Source organism: Brienomyrus brachyistius, unplaced genomic scaffold, assembly GCF_023856365.1.
Source record: "Brienomyrus brachyistius isolate T26 unplaced genomic scaffold, BBRACH_0.4 scaffold119, whole genome shotgun sequence".
Lineage (NCBI taxonomy): Eukaryota > Metazoa > Chordata > Actinopteri > Osteoglossiformes > Mormyridae > Brienomyrus > Brienomyrus brachyistius.
Genome location: NW_026042394.1, coordinates 143479 through 151935, shown reverse-complemented (window position 1 = coordinate 151935; position 8457 = coordinate 143479). Strand labels below are relative to the sequence as shown.

Genomic DNA, 8457 nt, shown 5'->3' with positions numbered 1-8457 from the left:
CAGCATTTTTACCCATTATTTACAAAGACTATTACAACGGTATTCAAGTTTAAATTTTTTTTTATTTTTGCAATTAGTGAAAGATATATATATATATTTTAAAAAAGCTGGTATACAATTTGTGAAGGTTACATTTTCAAAATGCAGGTATACATTTAGTTACAGCCGTGACAGTTGTTGAGGTAGATTAGCGATGTCACATGCAGTAAAGTGGATATAGTGGCTTTTTCAACGATACATGTATGTAGAGTAGAAAGCATCTGATTAACATCGATAGGCTGCTTATCATGAAATTTAGAGGTGACTACATCTACTATTAAAGCGTAAAATACAAAAATGTGATTACAGTCAAATTCATTGTCAGGAATACAAGATAGACAAGCGCGTATGAGACTTTCGGGGGAATGTCTTTCTCCCTCTGACATCAGTTGAGTAAGTAAATCCATCCCCCGCTGATAATTTTCTCCGACTTGAGAAATCTCAAATAACACTCTATGAAAGCAGCAACAAGCATAATCATCCCGACAATCGCTTTTATCAATAGCACGCAACAATAGTGGACTAACTTTTTCTAAAAAAACATTTAACATAAACCGCCGTAAGGGTCTGCTGATACCGTTCCCCATCACAAGATGCTTTTTGTTTTAGTCTCGGGCCTCCCAACGAGTCAGAAATTCTTCTTCCAGGATCTGCTTAAACGCTGGGTTCTGCTCAAACAGATCTTGTTCCAGTCGAGTGATTTCCACCATGCCGTTGCGGGCCTCACGCAGATCGTACAGGATAGCTTCCACTGCCCCCTCCAACCTGCCGGCGGCCGCTCGGATGCCCAGGGTCGATAGAACGTGGGTCAAGGCGGGTGTCAGCCGATCGGTCCAGAGGTCACGCAACACAGAGTCAAAGTGTATGTAAAAGTAATTTCTACCTGGGGGAAACAAACAAGGGTGTTGTCTCTGACTGGGGTGATCCACTTCACAACCGTAGCAGTTTCTCTCTTGATGCTTCCTGATGACTGAGGTTAAAAGGCCCACTATCATAGCCTTAATACAAGTCAGCATCCCACGGCAGAGAGCCGGTCTGGAGAGAAGCGTGCAGATCTCAGGCGTCGGAGGGTCCTCTCCAGGATCAGAGGCCGGTGATGATGGGGGGGTTGGAAGGAGCTCCCCGGGATCAGAGGTCAGGGTTGCTGCTGGAGCCTCATTGTCCCCGCTTTCACCGTCGCTATAATTTGCTGCTGCTCCTGCTGCTGCCATGATGTTTGTGAAAAGGGGTTGTAACAGAGTCCACTTTATATAGCGACGGCGGGTGAGGGGGTGAGGGGGGTCCTTACGGCGTAGGGTTTGTCATCTCTTGCATCTGCTTACGCCCCCGACTCTCCTTAAACATCGCTTGGTAGTAACCAGACTTTTCTTGAATCATCTGCATCCAAATCACAAACGGTATTCTCAGGCCAAAACAGTCGCATTTAGGCCACTGCCATATATTCACCATTCTCTTGTCCAGCTCCCCGGTCGCGTCCCACTTCATAATGCTGGTACGCTGTTTACGAGCATCTCTATAGTGCATCTCCATTCTTCCAGTCTCGACCTCAAGGTCGGGGTCGGTGCTCTCCTCCATCATCGGGGTAACGACAGTCTTCAAGTTTCCCCATTCCGTTTCGGAAAAAGTCACCAGATACGGGTCGTCTTTCGGGGGGTCTGGGCCGTCTCCGGTGACCTGAAAGACGCGCAGTTCCTCCGCAACGTTGTCAAAGAGGCAGACCAGTTTATTCCCGTTGGGCAGCTCCCAGATAGCCCTCGGGTCTTCCGACGGTCGCATCATAGGTACCCGTCTACGTGCCGTATGAATCTTCCTGGGAGCCCCCGGAGGCTGCATAATGGCCTCCTGCTCCTGTTGAGTCTTAGAAGGTGAGGTTGAATCTTTCATTTCGGAAGTCCCAGACATGTCTGTATTTTTTGAAAAGATAGAGTTGGCCCTGCAGCGCGAAGCTCCCTATATTCTACACGGCCTGCTCGTGGGGGCGTGGTACGGATGAAGATGATGCCTCTAGGAGGAGGAAAAGGCCCCCCCGCTCGACGTAATACAATTTAATTGTCTCTGTCACCCCATATCTGCACGGTCATGTATGACAAACAAAACTATAAACAGAATTTACTGGCGGGGAAATTGTCAGACTTGATGTATGACCAGGTGGTACGGCCTTGATGATGCTACTCGTGCCTGTGTAAGAAAATTATCTGTAATTTGGGACGTATGTGAAAACAAAACTTTAAACAGAATTTACTGGAGGGGAAAAGTGTCAGACTCGATGTATGGCCCGCGTGGCCGGGTAGGGGGGCGCCTCGATGGCCAGGTGGCACGGCCCTGCAGAATTTACTGGCGGACAAATTGACAGACTCGATGTATGTCTCGACTTATGACCTTTACAAATTGGCGCCATACGCCGATGTGATACAAACGCTTGCGTGAGGAAAAAACACACGGTCAAAACTAGCGCCGAGCGTTTTTATTGGACGATAGACCCTGCACCTCCTCCTCTCATTCTTTGCTCCAACTTTACCATTTTATCCCACAGTCTCTCACAGTTTCTCTCAGACTCGCGCAGCAGCACGCCTCTCAGCTCTCCCGCATCGCTCTCTCCGAGGATTATCCAAAGCCGTGCGGACCTTTCCGCGCTACCGCACCAGTATGTGAATAAGTCCTTTGCTGATTCTCCGAAGCCCGGGGACCTTACCACGCTACCGCACACCGTACGCTCGCGCTCCATCAGGTAACCCAGCCACGCTCACTCCCGCCCGCGCACCACAAAATAATAATAATAATAACTTATTCAAATAACACACGCTCATAAGCACTCTCATCAATATCATTTTTAAAATAATACACACTCATAAGCACTCTCCTCAATATCATTTTAAAATAATAAACATTTAAAATAAGCATTTAAAATAATAAATAAATAAATCCAAATACCATTGCAGCACTAACACAACCAACCCAGGCCCCCTAAGCCACAATCATTTAAAATAATAAATAAATAATTAAATACAAATACCATTGCAGCAGTTACACAACCAACCCCCCGGGAAGAAGAAGACAAAAAAAATATTTAAATAAATAATTAAATCCATATGCTATTGCGTCAGTTACACAACCAAGCTCAACCCACTACAACATAAGCTCCGCCCACTGAACTTTTGAACGTGACCTTTGACCCGACCTGTCAATTTGACAAAAGCGGTATTCCATCTCTCTCTCCAGCGTTATCATCAGAAGATCACTGGTTCACATCACTGGTGATCACACCACTGGGCCGGCGAGTTTGCTCTAGGGACAGGCTGACCCTGATTTCTCAAAAAAAAAAAAAAAAAAAAAAACATTCTTCACTTTGGATAAAACTGTCTGCTAAATATTTACAACATTAAGTAAATAAAAGTGAAAGTCTCCCTCTTTATATGACAAGACATCCGCAGCTTGCGAAGGACAGTCAGTCCGTAACGAGTACAAAAAACTGGCCTTGCCGATCGGCTCTTCAAAGGTAAATAAAGATTAAGGTTATGACGGCGACAAGCAAAACGGACCTGGTACGTGGAAGGCGGGCTGCTCTGAGATGCCAGGCAGGGGGCGATAGTCGTGGGGCCGCCTGATTTTTAACGACTGACCCTGGAAAATGATGCCGTCGAAGGCCATTGCCTGCGTGGTCTCATCCACGGACCGAAACTAGGGCAGAACGAAGAACGTCGTTAATCAGGGAAGGCTGCGGTCTCCGCCTGGACACAGCAGCCATTAGGCAGGAAAGACTCTTACTTCAAGGAAGGCAAAGTTCTTGTCCTGGTTTATCTGAACAGCGAGGACGGGATTGGTGGGACCTTGACATAAGCCAGCCAATCGCATCTGGGTATTGAAGAAATCCGCCATGGCCTCCTAAAAAGACAGGCAGACACACTGAATGAAGACAGGCAGACGTCTGAAGACATCAAAACAGGCAAACGAGAAAAAAAATGACTGACAAGTCTAGTACATTTATCTATTTATTTTGCGGACACTTTCATCCAAAGCAACATACATTTCATTGAAGAAGCAGGACCAGACAGTTCCTAGAGCAAATAGTGCTTAAGGGCTGCGCTCGGGGGCCCAATGGTGAAATCACTCTGCTGCCCAAGGGATTTGAACCAACAACCTTCTTGTGACCGGCTCAGTGTCCTAACTCACTGAGCTACACATGACACCAGTATGCATGACAGAAGGCAACGCGGGACTTTGCCTGGACTCACCTCCGTCAGGCCGAAGGGGATGTTGCCGACATAAAGCCGCCTGGCCTGCCGGGTCATCTGGCTGCCGACCATCGGCACCTGGGTGGGCGTCACTGCCACGCCGCTGGTGGTGGATGTTGCCAGTAAAGCTATCGTGGGGATCTGCCCTGCAGCTGTGGGGAGGAGAAAGGGCTTCAAGACCCCAACCAGGGACGGCCAGAACATCCGGATCGTCGCCTTCATTTGCTTCTAACCCCTAGGTTTAAGCTCTCTTCACACTGTCTGAAATCATCCCAAGTGTTATTCCCTCTTTGACCAGCAGGGGGGAGGAGGGCACTCCAGAATAAATGCTTTCATTGCAACCAATATACCATAACCTTGCAATACTGAACTAGCACACATGGAAGCGTCGCATCCAAACCTTGCATTGCCTTGTACTGCATGGGGGTGATGTGCTCGAATCCCGGAGGGGGAACATCCCAGTACTTGTATGTCCTTTTCTTACGGCTTCTCCGAGGAGAGTAGCTGCCCAAACACAAAACAGAAGGTTGTTTTCCCCAAACAATACAGTGTAAACACTCAGAATCTGGCAAAAACAAACAGATGGCAGAATGTTTACATTTAACTTTGGATCGCAGGCAGTTTAAGGTCATGAGGGTGTGACCATGCGCCACTTTTTAGGCTGGCTTTGAGGTCCCATCGCTATGGCGGGGGCTACTTATAAACGCCAGTTAAAATTTAATATGGGTACAGTCCCCCTTCCCACCACGAAGAAACCAATTGGTTGATTGTGAAAGAAACTTGTTAAGAGGCCTCAAACCATGCTAGATATCAGCTTCAGTGCCTGTAACCGGGACCGTGAGGGGGGGTACCTGTGCTTCTTGTGCTCGCGTGAGCTGCTCCGTCGGTCACGACCCTTGCGGTCGCGGCTGCTGCTGCGCTTCTCGTGACTCCGCCCCCTGGAGTCCTTGCTCCAGCGGCGGTGCTTCTCGCCACGGCTCAGAGACCGGCTGCGGCTACGCTTCTTGTGTCGCTCCTTCTCCCGCTCTGGGGGACGACACCGTGGTACCAGTGAGACGGTGGGCGGAGCGACATGACTGCCCCCCTACCATCCATTTCGATAAATCCAAGATGTGTAACTCAGAGGGATTATGAATGTGTGTCCGGATGGTTGTGGGTTTGAAGCCCATGAGTCACAGAGTAATCATATTACCAACTTCCCTGGGGTGCTGGATGCTGACTGACCCAGCGCTATGCCTTAAAAGTCACTTACGGAGACCAAGATGTGGTACGGGGTCTAACTCCCCAGTTTCCTCACCAGAATGAAGCACCTCCATTCAATTCACATATTCAATCACACCCTCCTGAAACAAACACACCCATCTCTCAATGGCTAATAATTTCAAGGGCACAAGGACATCCCCTTGAATGTCAGTCTGTTGTGAAACAATAAAAACATAACCAGACTAATTAATGATATAGGAGCACAGTGGTGAGTACAGTTGCCTCACGCCTCCGAGTCTGGAGGCCTGAATTTTGCCTCTGCTCTCTGTATGGGGAATTTGCCTGGAATAGGCTCCAGGGGAGCCTGACTAAGATAACTGGTTGGACGATGGATGGGTAATTAATATCGTTTCAATCTGACAGACAGCACTTTATTAAACTAGCAATAAAATATCACCTTTCTATCCCAGCAGGTCCTTCATATAGAAGCTTAAATAAATCCCTGAAGGTGCAGTTTTCAGTGAAGCATTTAAACGCAGGTGCTGCTCGAGGAATCAGCTTCATGCATCAGTTATAACAGCGTTACGGTAATGCACCGCTGCAAAAGTACAGACACGGAGCGGCCAATGCATCTTACGTAAATCGGTAATAACCAATTACCGCAATCGCAGGCATAGTCAGAGCGCAGATATGAATGACTGGAACTGCTAGTTTATCAAACACGGCGGCACTTAGTGCTCGTCTAGCCGAATCAGGTCGTTTCGAATGACATTTTAGTGATTTAGTGATAAGGAGCTGATATGACAAGATTGCCATTTGATAGGTACATAAATCAATCCTACTTTCGACTCCGTTGTAACGCATGTTGTATATTTCAGTTGCGTTAGTATGGCTTAAGTTTATTCAGTTTACTGGATTCTCTGCACTTTAATGAAGTTATATGTGTATTGTTATATAACTGTACATCATTGTTAGTTACTGCTATCCGCTGTAAAGGTAGATACAGGTGCAAGACTTTGCAATAACGACCTAAAAGCAGTTGTTATGATTCCAGGGAACGCGGCTGATTTTTAGAGTCTATACATCATGAAGAAACGGCGATCGTGTGAGAAAGACTTATTCTGTACGGATGACAGGGCCAGCATTTCGGACCCAAGGGAAAGGCTATTGTGCATCGGAAAGAGACAAAATCATATCATTATATAGAAAACTCGTCGTAGTATTTAAAAACCAAGTAACTAACACTGTTATTAAGTGCGGACTTTAAATCAAGTGGTCGCGGTCGTTTTTATTTGCATAAAACTTTAAACGTGATCTTGAAAATATAACGCTTGCAACAAACATCCATGCATAGTGTGTTACTGCGAATGAAAATACGCAGGTCGCAATTTATGATCCAAGTGTATAATGGTAAATAATTAAATAAATAAAACCGCAGGCTTTCACATCGAGTGCACCCCAATAACGTTTCATTGAAATGTCCATGTTATGTACGCCGGGCACTGATGGATGCAGGCCTAGCGATCTCTATAACAATGCCAAGCAAAGAATGTCACTGATTTACCAAAGCGGTCAGTTTTCGGGGATCCTGCGGCAGCTGGGAGAAGAAGAATCGGGCAGGTTTCAGAATCGGCGAGCGCTCGGATAAAAGGCACCGATTTCCCAGCCGCGCTTTTCTTTTCGGAACCAGCAGAAGTGCCCTCCGCACCATCCTCGGCGCTAGGACACGCCGGCCACTTTATTACCCTAAAACAGGGAGCATACACCGATCTTCAAAGCCAAACTTACCTTGCCGATTTTCGCTTAACTGCTTCTCAAACTCATCGAAATCGGACATTTTTCAGTCCGTACTAAAGACGTATTGCAAAATAAGCAGAGGTCCAACAGTAGGCCTTTGAATGGGCTACAGGCTGCATTGGGTTCTGCTGCTTTTTCTTCCGAGTCGCCTGCCCCTCCTCCCCCGAAGTCATCGGCTCTTCCTCGGTTGTATCACACACAGGTTCGGAAACATTCGATGCGCATTACCGTCCCCTCCTGCACTGGAGGGTTAAGGACAACGTGATTATATCGAACCAAAATTGAAATGTGCAAGTTGACTTTCCTAGTTATACGTCTTCATTTTTATTCTGGGTTTAACAACCATGAGTTTATGACGTATTTTACATGATTAGTTGGCGACTGGACCTTATTGTTTATATCTCTTATTAAGGATCCATCCATCCATACATCAATTATCAAAACCACACACTTACAATCCGAGTCTAGTTTCATATGCTGCGCTGCTGAGCGACCCGCAGAATATTATGCATGAGTACAAGTCACAAGCCCCGTTTCCACTAACACGGGGCCGGTTCTAGCTTGGTGCCTTTTGAGACCGAGGCAAAAAGATGCAGACTCTCCCCGTCGGGGAATCGAACCCCGGTCTCCCGCGTGACAGGCGGGGATACTCACCACTATACTAACGAGGAGATGTACGCGCACTACTTTTACATCTTCAAGATAAACAGCGGATGACTACTAACATTTGCGAGTAATCAATGACTGAGCTTCATGTCATGACCATGGTGCTCAAGAGAAGAAAAAATACATAATGTACGTCCACTGATACCAGAACAACCATATAGCTTTATACTAAGACGATGATTAAACGGAAAATTCCTTTACAAAACACTGCCACAAAATCATAGTTTCGCAATATTACATCGTGCAACGGGACACAGTGTAAGTACGTGAAGTCGGTAATTAAATCAAGAAAAAAAAGTGAGAGGAAAAGAATACTTTTCTATTATCATATTTTTCTAACTGGCCAAACTGAGTCATATTTTGATTATACACACTAACAGAAAAACAGTGCAAATCTCCGGTAGTCCGTTTCACTTGCGCTCCGCTATGGGGCAGTAACAAGCAGAGCTTAAGTGTGGAAGGAAAAAAAAAACACAGGACAGCATCAATCCCAACTTCACAAACGCCGGAGATCGAGATG

General features: G+C 46.4%; 1 non-coding gene across 1 annotated transcript; it reads right to left on the bottom strand.

Annotated features, from left to right (window-relative positions):
- Positions 1-7870: 7870 nt before the first annotated feature.
- Positions 7871-7942, bottom strand: trnad-guc (transfer RNA aspartic acid (anticodon GUC)). The gene has a single exon. It is a non-coding gene; the product is annotated as a tRNA-Asp (tRNA).
- Positions 7943-8457: the final 515 nt, after the last annotated feature.